Source organism: Danio rerio, chromosome 4 (assembly GCF_052040795.2).
Source record: "Danio rerio strain M-AB ecotype USA chromosome 4, GRCz13ab, whole genome shotgun sequence".
In the NCBI taxonomy this organism is placed as follows: domain Eukaryota; kingdom Metazoa; phylum Chordata; class Actinopteri; order Cypriniformes; family Danionidae; genus Danio; species Danio rerio.
Window position 1 is genome coordinate 5,682,237 of NC_141024.2, and position 17,377 is coordinate 5,699,613.

General features: G+C 36.6%; 1 protein-coding gene and 1 long non-coding RNA gene across 3 annotated transcripts in view; both read left to right on the forward strand.

Moving 5' to 3' along the window:
- The window catches only part of ahcyl2b (adenosylhomocysteinase like 2b), a 68,785-nt gene that overhangs the window by 14,066 nt on the left and 37,342 nt on the right, over positions 1-17,377 (forward strand).
- LOC148679901 (uncharacterized) lies at positions 1,527-11,266 on the forward strand. Its single transcript, XR_015942207.1, has 4 exons — positions 1,527-3,869; positions 4,029-5,830; positions 5,910-6,239; positions 6,319-11,266. It is a non-coding gene; the product is annotated as an uncharacterized LOC148679901 (long non-coding RNA).

Genomic DNA, 17,377 nt, shown 5'->3' on the forward strand with positions numbered 1-17,377 from the left:
CTCCATATTAAAATGTATGTCTTTTATTTGATGCTGTCACAAAGTTGTTTAAGGTCATGTAAATGCATTATTACACCCCATTATGAGGTTGCAGACAAAAACATGAAAAAGAGCATCATCAGAAATGCGCAATTTTGAAAATACAAGTTTAATTTCATTTTATTTATTTGTTTATTTTGCAGGCACAGTGTACATAAATTAGAATAGCAGCAAAAGTAGCCAAAACAAATGTTAAAATTGTCAAAACTTTAAATTAAAACAATCCAAAAAATATACTATGAAGCAAGCATAACTAAGACGTTGTCAAATGGAAATAACTAAATCCTAATAATTGTGATGTATATAAACCAAATAAACTAAAACACCAACATTAGGAGATGTCGAGTTGTTAAAACATTTAAACAGTATTTTGCATTTCATTTAACATTGTTTGATTTTCATGGTGGACCTGTAATTATTCATATCTGAAGTGTTTTATATTTTATAAATGTTTATTTTAGTTCTTACAATGTTTTGGCACAGATTTACCCTGAAGTTTTAAATAAAGTGAGAAATATGATCACATAAATGACAAAATAATAGTCATTTTACATGTGGTCAATATCTATTTAAAAAATTGATTGAAGTTAAATGCTATTAGGTTGTGATGTACAACAGTTTGAGTATATTTTTATAATAAAAATAATTACTACTGCTACTTATTAAACTTATTATTATTTAATATTTTGTCATGCTAAATGTAGCTAAATAGATTATATGTATTCCAAATGTTAATAATAATAATACAACTATTGAGAGGGTATAAAGTATATTTATCATAAGTATGTGGCATAGTAAATATTACATTTTATGTTATAACACAACTTAGACAAATCTAGACAGTTCGTAATAAATTATAAATAATAAGATTTTTAAGAGAGAATTTAGTTTTCTTATGTTTATCATATTTACTATTATTATTTTAATGAATTATCTACACTCACCGGCCACTTTATTAGGTACACCGTACTAGTTCTGCGGTTGGACCCACTTTGCCTTTAGAACTGCCGTAATCCTTCGTGGCATAGATTCAACAAGCTACTGGAAACATTCCTCAGAGATTTTTGTCTATATTGACATGATAGCATCACGCAGTTGCTGCAGATTCATGATACGAATCTCCTCTTCCACCACATCCCAAAGGTGCTCTATTGGATTGAGATCTGGTGACTGTGGAGGCCATTCGAGTTCAGTGAACTTATTGTCATGTTCAAGAAACTTCATTGATTTGAACTGCATTGTCTTGACCATGTCTACATGCCCAAAGTACATTTGCATTAATCAGCAGTTGGATGGGTGTACCTAATAAAGTGGCTGATGGGTCAATATCATTATATCCGGATATGAGAGGACTTGTATCATGATATGATATTTTTGTCATATCGCTCTACACTGAACTGCACATTTTGTACTTTATACCCGCTAACTGATAACAGCACGCTTTCTGAATCATCTTCACTTGCTCTCAAACACTCATCCATGACTCTGTGTCCTTGGCAGCAACCCTAATGGTGCACTTCAACCGGGACCAGCTAACACTTTAAAGGGCACAGCTGAGATTTCTCTTTCCCACAGGCGGCAGGGCTCGCTCACCTGAAATCACCCAGAGTCTCCTTTTCCAGCCGCTTAATGACTCTGTGCATTGTGGAGGCAACGGTGAGAGCAAGACAGCCAAACACAAATGTGCCAGCTCACTGCTGTTTAGTCAAGTGGATGTGTGACAGACCACTCCTTCATATTCTCTTAAAGGGATAGTTCACCCAAAAATCAAAATGTACTTTATCTCAAGTCAGCGCTTAAAAATGAAGAAAAAAAAAATCCAATCGGTTCACTCAGAGCAGAATTTATACAGTGTAAAAAATGGCTGTGATTTCAACGGTAAAAAACTGTAAAAATGCTACAGTAAAAATTCGTAACCTGGTTAACGGTATGTTACCTTAATATATACGGGGAATAACCGTAAATTGACTTTTCCAGAATTCCCTGCATGGCACATAACTTTTTATGCATTTGGTAGACATTATTATGGATCTTTTTAGTTGTTTCCCCATCAGTTATGTACATTAGAGATTTATGTTACATCTAATGATGATAAACAATGTTTATTTCATGACTTTAACTTTATGCGTGTTGCCATACTGGTGTTTAGTAGCTGTGTGAATGACACTGAGCACCTTCTATATGCTGATACTCTTTTCTGCTTGTGGGAAAAGGGGATTGTGATGAGCATTGGCTCATTTTGTAACTTCCTCATCACCACCTGCATGTGGCTGTGCTAACGTGTCTAACTGTGTAACAAAAGATGTGTAGATGTTGATCATTCAAAATACAGATATATTAGCTCTATAAATTAATAAAATACGGTAATTTACCGTAAAAATGAAAAATTACGGTTTGTACCGCGTTTTTAACGGTAAAGTACTGGCAACCACAGCTGCCGTTTTTTTTAATTGAATAGTAGAATGAAAGTATCTGATCATAGTGATGCAGAGTTTATGCTTCCAGTTTATTAAGTTACATTTAATTCTATTACATATTATAGGGCAGGTTGTTTTATGCTTGCAAAACAGTGTCAGTATTGTTTTTAGTTAGAAAATATAGTAGATTTACAGTCTGTGTAGAATACAGCTGTTGAAATGCTCGACTTGTTTGTGAGCTTCACCTTGACTTTAGAAGCCTGGTTCAACTCAAACTTTCCATATTGTTTCATTCTTCTCAAGTTAAGCTACAATTTTATATGACATCAAATTTGATTTCTTTTATTCCGGCGGAATATGCGGGATGTTCCGCCATATGTCATTTCCATTTTCTAAAAACCTGCGCAGGAGATGTTTCCGTGCAATCATTTGATAAGCTGACGGAGAGCAATCTGTGACTTGCGTGTCCTGTTTTTTTTCACGCGTAAGCCTTTTAATATCAGGGCTAGAAAAGTCAAAATAGGCATCCCAGATGCAAATCTGTTGAGACAGCCAGCTATTATCGGATTGTACGGGTGGACGTATGAAACAGGAACACCAAGTCCAAGCTCTCTACATGGCAGTCGGTTATTTATTCTTGCTCTTTGGCTTTAGAAAGATTGTGAAATAAAATCCCAAGAGAACATGTTAATCCCATTGGTTTATGCATTTGCTCGCTGAATCAATTCATATTTGAGAAGTTGTAGAACGAAAGAGTGAATTCGCATCAATTGAGCAAGCGAAAGATTAAAGCACAGGTCAAAAGTTAGCCAGAAACGTGCTGCCAAGTGTATGAGAAAAGCTTTTCCATTGACAAAAAGTGATAAGTCAATGGATTTATGCTGCTGGATATGAAGTGGATGATTTCTAATGCTGTTCGTGTCAGCCTGCTGTGCGAAGGGTTTCGGGTTTTAAACGAGTTAACCCTGAACTGGACTCCACGGCTGAGGAATGCACTCTAGACCCCTGAATCAGCCCCTCACAAAGAACCTTCATTGTGTTCAAAAACTGCTGCATCACAAAAGACTCCCACAAAGGGGTAAGAAAAGCCACCATCATTTCTCTTCCTTTTTCTTTCTACTAGCACAAAAATACCTACTACAGACCACAGCTGTGGACATGCATGGGCTTTTAGTACACATTACCTTGATTTCAGTGATCTTAACTACATTGAAAATAATTATTAAACGATGATTCCTTGGATTTACAATTCTCATTTAAGTTAAGTGGTTGTAAACAATTGATTTGGGTTGAATTTAAACAAACAAATGAAGTTGAACATTACTAAATTTAATTTGTCTAAATTCAGCATATATAAATTGTTTAAATTTTGCTGACATAATCTTGTCAGTGTACATTTTGTAGTCTCAGTCTGTGCTTTTTTAATATTGTTTAAGCATGGAGATTAAACAAAAACAGTGGACTGATGCAGCAATTAGGTTCTTGTTCTTGCTATTCAGTCATTAGTCTGTACACTTTTTCCTTTTACTTTGCAGATTCATTTGAACATTTGCTTGAAACCTGCCTTTTCAGTCTCTCAAACTGCACTTTAAGAAACGCTGGGTTCCACACAATCCATTTGTGTTGAGACAACACAAAGGAATTAAGTTAGCTTACTAGTTTTTGCAAATTGAAGTGAATTAAACATAAAATAATGACTTTGTCCCCCCAAAAAACTCAAGAATTGTGTTGTTTCTGCTCAATTTAACTAAGTAGTTTGAACACAGTGCTGAGTTTACTGTTAAATGTCTTTGAAAACTTAAGTGTGAAGGAATTGTTCTTTCTCTTAATAATTCAAAGTGAGGCAGAAATAAGGCAAACCTAAAAATGACCTTTATGGCACTGGGTTGTGTTCTTAATTACATATTTGGTTGGGTGAAATATCTATTTGCAGCAGCCTGTCCACATAAACCTATAATTTCAGGAAACCCTAGACTGTCTTTGTAGTGGCTATGTTTTCCTAAATTGCAGTCCATCGTTTTTCTTTCAGACCACAATCACCTCGGCAGATCAAACAAGTGGAGTCGGATTTTTGCATTTAATTCTTCTGATCTTGTGTGGGGTTGAAAATACTTTAGTTTTGGGGTGGCTTGTTACTTTTCTTCAAGGTCACACTTGTGTTCCTGAACAACCCTGACAACATGGGACAGAGCGATCCATCTGATTGCACAGAATGTCCATGTCACGATCTGAAAGTGTTTGAGCAGACCGTTTCGATCAGCTCATGACCCAGAACAGTTCTCCTGAGATCAATTTGTGGCTCGATTGAGTAGTTGATTTGGTGACATTTCAATGAACGTCACAATTAATGATGTCATGCTTTTCCCTGCTCCAAACACTGAGAGTGCAACATTTTGGTTCCAGAGGTTAAAAACATCACCCATTTTCTCCATAGAGAAATAGATTTTTGCTGATATGACTGATATGTGCATTAATTCATGGTCTAATGAAGCAAACCAATAATTTGCCATAAAATGAAAATAAAGTATTTTCAATGTTAGTATCAGTATTTTAGCTTTAAGACTGTCTACAGGCTAAATAAGGCAAAACGGTAATAAAATTCACATATAGACCATATAAACATCAAAAAATTGTAGTTTGTCATTTCTGTATATATGGATCGCCGATTGTTTTTGTTAGCTCATGCTTCAGATTCTCATCAAATCTTCTGACCAATCAAACGCTCTCTATTGTCTGTGATGCCCCGCCTCCTTTTAAGATTCTTTTCATTTGCTTTTTATTTAACGCGGCTGAGCTTAACATTGACAGCTGTGATGAATTAATATGATGCACTATTGGCTGTTTTTTCGGCTGTTTCGGTTGAGAATATTTATGTCAAACATTTAATAAAAACGTGCATATTACAAAGCGAAGGATCTTCATTATAAGGTATATGCCAAGCTAGTGTTTCTTCCCATGCTGATAAACTTGCGGTGAAAGGTTAATGCGACTTTTTTGCATTTTATAAGGTTCCTTTTACAGCATCGATGTTGTGATGTAAATAAAATACAATAAGTTTTATTATTTACAATAATAAACTGATACAATCATCAGTTAAATAGACTTTGCCGCTCATTTAGTTGCTCAAAGGTAAAACGAGGCAAAAAGCCATTCAGAATCAAGGCTAGCGCAGAAGCTCCATTGAATATGCTGAGGTGAAATATAACGACATGGTGGGGGGGAAATGGAATTTAAGTGCTTCTTATACAATCTGAGACCCACTTTATATCGGATATCACTCAGCCAGTGGAGAAATCGTGGATTTTTAAAGAAAACAGACCCTAAACACGTAGATTTTGCAAAAGTATACAGTTCACCGGAAGCGCTTAACCCAGGTTACTGGCAAATTTAGTCTTCTAGCATACTTCTGCATACACCCTATTACTACTTACTACATGTCTGAAGAGCCAGGAGGGATCTGGGGGTGAGAAGGGTTCGTGACTTATTTGAAGACCGGGAGAGAGACGCGCGATTTCAGGGAGATTATTACTCGAGTCCCGCACATGTCTCTCCTAGAACTTCCAGGAGACTTGGGATGTCTGAATATCACGTTTAACAACTATAGTGAGACGCAATCCAGCAGTACATCCTTGATAAACTGTCCGACAAGCACTGCTCTGTGGAGCTCAGAGTAGCGCATGACAGTGTGTGTGTGTGTGTGTTGTCACGTGATGTGTGTTTTCAGCGGATGGAGGGCTGTTCAAAAATGCTAGGTAAAACAAGGTGTGGGTGTGAATCATTTTTGTTCTAAAATGGCGTTTTAACACTAAGACGTATTAGTGTAAACGGGGCCTGAGTGTGTATTTTTCGGGACTGGGGCGAGACGGAGGATCGGTGATGCCGACTCGGAATTGGGTTGTCTATTGGCCATCGGCGATGGACAGTGGCATCGTCTATCAGCCCAACCCTACTGTCATGACAAATTAAGAAAATAACTCTGGTATTGTAAATTCAATTAAATGAATTAAATATTAAATCTTATATACAAATATATTCAAATCCTTCACAGTGTTATATTTTTCATATTCACATTGTTCAGGATAATGTTTTACAAACTGTCAGAACTGTCAAAAACTATAAGCTTGTTACTGTAGTAATAGCAGCTTTTACAGTTTGAAAGTTGCACTCCTTCAAATCGCGATTACGGTTTAATAACGATGAATTGTGCAGATCTACTCACTAATATTATAAATATCGCTCAGTTTCTTGCGCCGGTTGATTGTGTCGCTTCAGAAATCCTGAGTAACTCATATAATTGTAAAATTCATCAAAAATGACAGTTTCAGCCAAAAAAATCATCCTTCCATCATCCATATCCTGGGTAAACGAACAAGAATTGTATTATTTATAGGAGGACTATTCCTTTAATGCTGAACCACGACTTTTGTTTTTATTACACGTCAAATACCAGTGTTTGCAGTTAGCCAAGACCTATAATGTTTGCACTGCTCATATGCCAGAGTTGATAAATCAGCGCATTGCTTCTTTCCTAGGATTTCTGCTTGAGGCTTCTGTCGCACTTTCACGCTCATCCATTGGCCAACATAAAGCTGAATGAAGTTTCCTCCTCTTCTGCATCACTGAAGATCAGATGCGTTCTTGCTCTTGAAGAGGACGGGATTAGATAATGAAATGAATGGGACTGAATGAAATGCACGCTTGCCTAAACATTCGTGATGAAACCATACGTCTCAGTGCTTATTTTTGATGTTGCTATTTTGGATTTGAAGATGAGAGATGAGGCCTTCTTTGGGTTGTCTTGCTGTCTTTAAATCTCGCCTCTTATGAATTAGGGATTGGTGACCGGCTGGAGTAATAAGATCCTTCTCATTTTCATTCTCATGTCTCTGTATGGCGAGCTGCTGTTTGTTCCTCATGCGGAGCAACGGGGATGATTGAGCGTCGGGCACATTGATGATTCTAAAAAGGCTGCTACCATCTGCTCTCAAGCCAAAATTAGCAAGACGAGGGCACTGATACACTGAGAGTCGTGAGCTTTATCTGAATATGTTTAATTCCTTTTGGCTGATAGTTATGGTTAAAGAAATAGTTCCGTTAAGCTTAAGAAGTCCTCATGAGTTTGTTTCTTCTGTTTAACACAAAGTTATTATGAGAAATTCGGGCAAGCTCTAACCATTGACTTAACTAGTATTTTTTTCTTCTTATCATAGAAGTCAATGGTTACAGGTTTCTAACATTTCTGACATCAAACTCTGGAGCAGCTCGATTATGCAGTCAGAATTGTATCATTAAGTAATATTTAATATGAAAAAACATACACAGAAGATGTTTTGAAATATTCAAAAAACCTGTAACCATTGACTTCCATAATATTTATATGAAAGTCAATGGTTACAGGTTTTCACCTTCAAATTATCTTCATTTGGTGTTCAGCAGTACTCATGAAAACACTTGAGCGAGAGTAAACAGTGAGTAAATGACATCTTTAAGCTTGTTTTGTCCTAAAGTTTGAAGTAGATGTGGTTTTAAATTGTTTCTAGGTGTATGGTTCAAGCCTTTTGTCACTTTTTCTGTGTTCAGTTTTATCCCCATTATCATATGTTATGTCTAATATTCCATGTGCTCATGGAAAAAGTCACTCAAACCCTTTGCTGTTTGGCCTTGGCTATTATATATCCGCTCGCCTGATAAAAACCACGGCCTTATAAGGGTTTAGTGCATCTAATGCTACAACGTTGACTGCATATATTCCATAAAACATTTCAGTTTATTAACATATTGCACAATCATGCGTGGCAAGTCAGTCTGGAGCATTGGTTTTCCTTGCTCGTGCGCTGTAGTTAACGAGTAGTATGTAGTATGCACTCGATTTCGGATAAGTTTAACAGGATAAGTGGAATATCCAACAAGCTCAGAGAGGATTTGGGCATCTGTGTTTGTGTCCACCAAACTCCATTTTCATTTACTTGCCTGAAGGGTGTGCTGACTAGGCGACCTTTATTTATTGAATTCATCACTGTTGGTGTGGAGAGCAAACATGATATAATCTCAATTAATGATCATTTTAAGAATACTTAGGATATAGCATTAATATAATAGTTTATGTGTGTGTATGGTATAATATCTTGATGTACATTCTGTGTTGGGGCTACAAGAAAAATCTAAATCTAAATAAGGGATAACAGATAAAGTGTGTTTGGGTTTTCTCAGTGTTACACATTTGTAGCACAGAGGACTGTAATGCTTAGAGAAGTTTGATGTTCCCGTTCGTTGTTGCTTGGCTGGAGCACAGCAATGCTAGAAATATTCCAAATATTTGATATCTGCCATCTTTGCTGCTGACCTCAGATAACATTTGTGTTGCTTTAAAGGGCCATGACACCCCCCACTTTCGGTTAAAGTCTACTTCAGAGTTTTTTCAAAAGATGCATGATTAATGGGCGTGGAGCTCCGCGAGCACGGGGCAGGAGTGGGCGTGGCCAGCAGGGGAGAAGGGGAGTGAACTGTTGTTGGCAGTTAGCTCACAAAATGAGACACAAACCATGAGGAGACCATGAGTTTATAGTTCGCAAAGTTAAAATGCAAAGAAATAAACAGTAATTTAATGCCCTGCTACATTTGTTATTCGTAATTTCATATACACATAACCACAATTTATATCATTATAAAGATAAGTGTGTTCATGTAAACACTATAAATGAGGATTCTCCCTCGATCCCCGGGTCTAAATTATAGATCTGAATGCAGACTCTGTGCAGCAGGTCTCCTGACCTGTCTATTTTAACCATTAGCCCTGCTGGTAATATAGAGGATTTAGGCAAGCACAGCAGCACGGCGATGTGTCTGAATGTGAATGAACTCCTGATAAAAGTCAACGTCCGCCATTCTTCAATTCTCGCGCTGCTCTCCCGACAAAAATGCTTGCAGCACACACACAGCTTTGTTGTATGATCGGCCCTGACAAGATCGCGGGGAAAAAACATGCAACAAACCCCGTGGATCATGGAAACAAACACATAAGAGCCTTCATGAACGGCTACTGCGTGCCGTGGGTCTGTGTCTCACAGCTTGCTAGAAACTCGCAGGTCTTTCGGAAAGCACGTGCTCTCATGAATAATTAAGCAGCCGGCTCTTCTCATAGGATAAGAAAACTCTGCTATGAGTAATAATGAGAAACCGACGCGTCATCATTGCACTTGCAGTACTGCGCTACGTCGCCGATTTTGATCCCGCCCCAAAAATCATTTTAAACCCGGAAGCTGAAATGAGCTGACAAAAGCTCAACATTCTCCAGTTTTCTCCACAATTAAAGCTGACAGGTGCTAACATCGTCTTAACTGATGCTCAACACACACAAATCTGTTAATATAAAAATAAAAAAAGTTCTCCAGGGTGTCCTGAACCTTTAAAAAGTATTTCTTCAAAATCAAAGCCCATTGGAGTAGCATTTTAACCAGATGATGGTGTTTAAAAATGCCCAGCAAGGGGTGAAAATTAAAGGCCTGATCTTGACCTCTTGGCTTGAGTGTAAACATCCAGCTTCCAGATATACCAAAGGACTGGACTCTTGCAGTGCCTTGGAGGTGACCTGATTTTCAATAGATGCTTCAGAGTTTTTAGAGTTGACTTGCATATATACAATTTAACTGAAGATGATGACTGCTTGGTCATTGAAACATAAATAACTCTAGATTTTGAGATCTGATCTACCCTTTTCCCTCCGTCTGGAGTCACAGCAGTTTCATTTTAGTATAGTATGTGGGTTGATTTTCTTCTGTTTGCTTCAAAAGGACTGTGAAAGAGCACGTACAGCATTAAACCCAAACACGGAGAGAACATCGCACTCGCTCTCTCTGTTTGTGCGTCGTCAGAAGAACACCATCTGGCACATAAATAGCAGCCTTTTATCCAAGGACCTCTAGACAATGATTGCCGCTCGTCACTGCTCGAGGAACAGTGAAATTTCCAGAGTGGGCCTGCATGAACAGGTTCATACTGGTGGGAAAGCGACTGCTTCATTTTAAGTCCAATGGATCGCCTCTGTCGGGTGCGCCTGAATGCGAGTATTTCAAGTGGCCAGCCTGAGCTTTTGATTTGATCTCCTTTGATCTTGTACCTTGGTGTTCTAGTACTAGTAGACCCTGTTTTCTGGTCAAATTGTCAGACATGAACATTATTGAGCATGTCTGGGGTAAGATGGAGGAGAAGGCATTAAAGATGAATCCAAAGGATCTTGATGAACTCTGGGAGTCCTGCAAGAACCCTTTCTTTTTCCATTCCAGATGACTTTATTAATAAGTTGAGCCATTGCAGAGATGTATGGATGCAGTCCTCCAAGCTCATGGGAGTCACACACACTATTCATTCTGTTTCCACTGCTGCATGACTTTAAATTCTATACTGGACACTATTTCTGTTAAGTGACAAGACATTTCTCTAAACAAAGTCAGACCTTACTGTCCTAATGAAATCATTAAAAATCAAGGCATGATCATATTTTATTAGGTTAAAATCAGCTTAATCTAGAGGCCTTTGCCTGTCATATAAGACACATCTCCTTCCAAATGATCAACTAGATAAGTGTTTCTCAACTGGTGAGTTGAATATTTTCAGTGGGTCGCGGGGTGTGTGATCAATAAAACAACAAAAGTTTAATTTTGTACTTTTTTTTTTGCTTATATCAGACTTTTATTTTGAAATGCGCGTGCGACAACCATACCGTTTGAAATGTGAAATTTAATTTAATTATAGCAACAAATATGTCAGGGCGCAAGTATGGCCCTGAAAATGTAAAGTGTGGATTTAGTGACAACAAAAAAGGCTTAAAACATCAGTGTGTAGTGAGGTGCTCTCACAGCATGAAACCTTCTAAATTAAAACAACATTTAGAAACCAAACATCCCAGTTGCAAGGTCAAACCTGTGAACTATTTTCAAAGACGACTCCAATAGCTGAGAGCATCACAAAAGTGCCTAACATCTTCCTATTTAAAACAAGTACAGGCACTCCGCGCATCTTACTGTGCTCACCGTATAGCAAAGGCCAAGAAAGCTCACACAAAAGCTGAAGAGCAAATAACTGGAGATTATTATAAAAATGATTATGATTGTTTTAACAAATTTACTTTAACTTGCTGGTTTGTTCTGTTCAACAGGATCAGTGTTAATGTTTTTTAATCAGATCAGTTTAGTTAATGGTAACTGAACTTTACCTCACCCTAACCACTGTTTACAGTATTTGACGTTTTTACTCTGTAATATTTGTATAATTTGTTAAATGACAGCAATAAAGTATTGTTTATTTGTAAGTTTGGGTGATTTTCTTATGATTTATCTGTCACTACTTGTGTACATTAACAAATAAATACTAATTAATTATAATTCCTAAAACTATATTATAGTTCCTAAAATTTTGGGTCGCGGCTTGATGACCATGTAAAAATGTGGGTCCCATTGCCAAACTAGTTGAGAACCCCTGAACTAGATGATCAAGTTATTATTAGTTGTTCTTAAAACTTGGATGGGTCACTAGACTTTTGTCAGGTAATGTACAAGTGTGTTGGTTTGTGTGTATGTGTAATGTATAGTGACATGCGTATGCCCTTTGTCCTTGTAATTGTTAAACTGTTAAAAGTTGTACTTAACAGGGCTTTTCACTTTCAAAATTTGCCTCTGGATTGCTTTGAGGGTTAGGGTTAGGTTAAAGCAATATAATATGTGTTTTTTTTAGAGTTTATAATGCGTCACAGCAATGGAGAGTTCACATAATCCACCAAAAACTTCAAGCATGTGCGCGTACCCCCTAGCTTAAAAAAATGATCTTCTTAATTGTCATTTATATCGGTCTGATTTTTGGCTTAAAACATTTCCACTTTTAAAGTATTTGTCAAATAATGAGTGTTTTCTATGAATTGTTTTCAGTACTCATGTTTCCTGGGGTTTACGTTACCTTCGCATGTCTGTCAGAGTGCGTTCGCTCAGCCACATTTTTAGGTTTGCAATTACAACCACAACTTTCACTCTGTGGGTGCTTGTGTGTGTTCAGGAATCTAGGCTGTCACTGGGGGCATGAGAACATCTTGTCAGCTAGTATTGACACTTCTGCATTTTTCCTCTTTTTTTTTCCTTCTCTCCTCTACTGCTGCTGAATCTTCATATCCAAAGGGTATTGTCTCAGAAATCTTTTTTTGCATAGCATAGTGGTGTGATGTCTGAATCTGATTTTGTCCATGGGGTGTCTGACCACCCTGTAACAGCTGAGCTCTCGGTGTGGGTGGATTGCTTTTATACATTCACAGAACAAATGCAGAGTGTCAAGACTTTTAATAAACCGAAAGAACGCATGTTGTGATGTAGACATATGTGGAGAAGGAATCCACACTCTATTAACTGAAGATGACAAACAATAATTGGACTGGAATCAAGCAGTCAGATTGCTTTTGAAAGAAAACATCTTATAGTCTGAAGCTGCATTTCCACCGGCTTGTTTACTAAAACTAGCAAAGTTTGAGCAGACCCTTTGTGTAAGCCTCACCTCTGTTCTGCAGAGCAGAAAAATCCACATCAAAGTTCAGACGCTTTGCACCGCTCGAGTGCTTTTCACACTTTGTTGTAGGAAAGGTCGAACTCCCTGCCAAGCCCAGTGATATATTGCCCTTGTAGGAATACAATCCTATTATTTTTCTGACTTAAGGATACGAAGAAAAAAAGGAAGGGCTGAATTTCAAGAAATGGTAATCAAATCTGTCAGGTACGTTACATGTACGACGCCAAACACTGGAGCGCATGTACCACAATGTGATCAGTCAAGCGAGCAGGAAGCAAATTACCTGTCACACCTTCCAGTGTTCTCCAGCACACAGTTGCTAGCGTTGCATCGTCCATCTGAAATGTGTTTAAATTATGGATGGTCTGCATTTAATGAGTGGTTCATCCAAAAGTGAGTTTGCTGTTAATTTACACACTCAGACCATCAGAGGTGACTTTTTTTCTTTCAGCAGAGCATTGAAGAAGCTGAAACAGATATGATAAGATTATTAAATGCAGGTTAGTGGCACTTTCAGAGTCCAAAAAAAAAAAAAAAACGAATAAAGGTGAAACAAAATGAATACTCTTGAGGTGCTGTGAACTGAAATGGATCATGGGATTTTAAAATATTAAGTCCAGACATTGAAAGTCAGGGAGTTTTATATATATATATATATATATATATATATATATATATATATATATATATATATATATATATATATATATATATATATATATATATATATATATATATATTCCAAATCATGGAATATCATGGACTTTAGTGTTTTTTTATTGTACAGTGTTTTTTTTATAGCGTTGATTTAAATTTTTTGGTGCCATTTTATTCCATTCTTACTTGTCAGCCTGCCATCAAATATACTGAAATATTAATATTATAATATTATATGAATAATATAATGTGTAGGGCTGCACAATATATAATTTCAGCATCGATAATGCAATGTGATCATTCGCAATTGCCACATCACAAGTATATGCAATGTTGAGCCTGGATTAAAATTGATTAATTTACAAGTGTTTTTTGAGGCCTGTGAGTGTTTTAAAAGCATTCAGGCGTAAGCAAATGTATCGTATGTTACTTTCAAAAATTATTAACGAGTAATATTATGGAATTGTTTATAAAACGACGACTATGCAGTATTGTTTTACATTTGATTATTCAATTACTGTATACCTGAATACATTTCAACTCTTTGGAAAACAAGAAATCGCCATATATTTGATTAGGATATTTTTTTTCTTTGAATAACTGTAGATTGTTTGATATACAAAGATTGTGCTCAATAATATAAATATAATGCTTATTGTACAAGATTTATTGGGCTCAAGTGCTATACAAAGAAACTTGAATTATATTTTATGCGCTTTATGCGATTCTTTACAAACATTTTTTCGACTCATCTAGAGAAATTGTATTGACATCGCAATATATTGTAGGATAAATGAAATAGTGCTATGTGTTATTTTTCCTGTATCGTGCAACTCTAATATATACATTTTTACAAGATCATGCAGCATAAGTTGTTTTGTTTTGTTTTGTTTTGTTTTTACAGTGAATGGAAGTGAATGAGACCAGAAGTCTTGACACGTTTAATTACAAACATTGTACCACACTTATATTAAAAATATGGTGGATATGTCATGGACATTCGTTTTTTTAGTCTGTGAAAATATGGGAAAATTAATTTGGAAGGAACCAAAAAAAAATATTGATTTTCATATACTACATTATCTTTTAAGATAAGTGGTTGCAAACAATGTATATGGGCTGATTTTAAGCAAATTCAGTTGAGTAACGTTCCACTGAATTTATTTGTTAAAATTCAGCTCATATACTTTGTTTGCAACCACTTTACAAAAACATTTAGCAATGAATCGTTAGTTTTAGTGTGGAATGGGATCCCTGTTATCATTACCTTTGATCCAATGTGGCTTTTATTCTGTCACGTGCTGACTAACAGTTTGAGTGAGCTCTGCCTTTAACAGTGTGTGTTAATAAAAACACATGGATGGAAGAGTATTCCCAAGTGTCTGGGCGGATCATGTTTTGTCTTTAGCTAGGAGCTCATTTGTTTGATTTATTATCCGAGTCATGTGAATGGCCGTCGCAGAAGCTCTTTCTCCGGTTAAGTGCCCTGAGATGATCCTCGGTGTCTATTGCACTGAAGCGCTCTCATTTCTGGTGCCGTCATTAGTCAGAGCGACCCGCCGTGTTGTATCACGTTACTCATGCTGTACCCATCATACCCAAACCCTCTCTGTTCTGACCGTAAAGTCTAGCTGAGTCACTTTATGGCTTGTAAAGCTTGCGGATTAAGAGTGAAAATGTCAGGACGGAGACTATCTATGAAGTCATAAAACTTCCGCTCACAACAAAGGCAACAGGCTCTAAACAATTGAAGCGTGAATAAAAGATCGATTGTCATGTTAAGACCTTTGTTTGTCATGGTGTGGTGGTGCATGACGGCAACAAATGTTAGTCAAGATTTGTTTCTGTTAGCAATACAGTCAGCTAATAGGTATTTTTCTAGAGGTATTGCATTAGTTTGTAATGTTTAAAGCTGGATTTATACTTTCGCCTGCTGCTGCATCGCACACCTCCGCTGACTGTGCGCACCATGCGAAACGGACGAGGCTTTTATACTTGCCGCATTTGCTGTTGTGATATTCTTTAAAATGACTGGAGACGGTCAAAAGAAACTGACCGTGAAATCAATATCATTCAATATTTTTGAACTAATTATTTTTCTTGTTTTTATAAGGAATTTTATAACTATTTAGGATTTATTTTTTCTCTCAAAGTTTGATGCATCACTTGCTTTTGTTTATATCTCGGACAGCTTTACCAATCAAAGTTTAATAAAATATTAATGACATCAGAACATGAGTTGCTCTACAAATATATTTTTTTATTATGTGAAGAATAAAAGCAAAAAAAAAAAAAAAAAAAAAACACACTTACTAAAAAATGCAGATGTTTTATTAGATTTAGCCCACTCCACAATTCACACATTACTGTCTGGCTAGTTTCTTCCAACATTCCTGACCATTATCACCAGTAAAGCCCAGAGAAACCGGCCATCAGTATATTGTAAACCGACAGGTTTTAAAAATATTCTTTTCCAGATAACAAAGAAATAATTTGTTTCTTAATTTTAGTTTTGTAACTTATAAATTGTTGTATTATATACATCAGTGTAAAACCTACGAATGGTGGAAAAACATGTTCTGTAATTGTGTTCTGTAATTTTGCCATGGCCTCGTTTGGCTTTAACAAACTTATCCCTCAAGTTTTTCCCAAACCTTTTAACAAACACTTTCCTCCTTTCCCACGCCTGTTGCAATTTCTAGCCAAGAGTTATTGATCATCAGGTTATCTCTGTGATCACGGATCATAAAGATGTCTGTACAGTCGTACTGTTTCAGACAAAATCTTTTCAAAGTGGTTCATATTCAACTCAAATCAAATGGGCACCTCACACACTGTTCGCACGAGTCTCAAAAAAAATCATGCGCTTCGCCTGCCGAAGGCATGTCGCATGCACCCAAAGCGAACCTCCACGATGACGTCACATTCTCTACGTGCACTCTAGTGGACTAGCGGATGCGTCGAGTATAAACCAGACCTTATAAATCAATATCTGACTTATTTAATTATTTAATTTTTTTCAAATGCACCAGTATGTCAATTTTTTTGTAAACGCACACATTTACCAACATGCAATGCTGGTTAAAATGTTTTTTTTTTTACTTTTATCTTGTATTTATTTTCACATACACCTAAAAAATACAATTTACAGCAAAAAGTCAAATAAATAAATAACAGAACAAACAGGTCAGCAGGAACAAGTTCTTTATAGGGTTTACAATCCCTCACCTCTCCTTCAGAAATGAGTATAACAGTATAATGTATCTTTAGAGGAAAAGCATTATATTTCTATTTTTTTTATTTCATTATTATTGTTATTATTAAGGAAGTATAATGAATAGGGTTGTTTCTCAATATGCGTTCTTCAGCGATCTTGTGTTCTCGTCATCATTAACTGCCAAAGTTCAGTTTCGAAACTCAAGACCTCAAGAACGGAGGTCGCCTGAAATTTCCCGGATGCATTCTTGAAATCCAGGACGCATCGATGCAGACTTGAGCGTAAAACTTGCTCAAGAAGTCCCGGAAGTCTTTGCGTCTGAATAAAGGAGGTAGGAAGCGCAGCATTTGATATAGATTTATTATTAAAGTTCAGAGATATCACTTATTCATCTCAGAAGTTTCCCTTAATGAGACGGTGAAAGTAAACATTAATGAAAATCTTATTAAAGGCATGAACACACTTTATTTGCTGAAATTCGTATTAAAAGTAGTTTTATTTG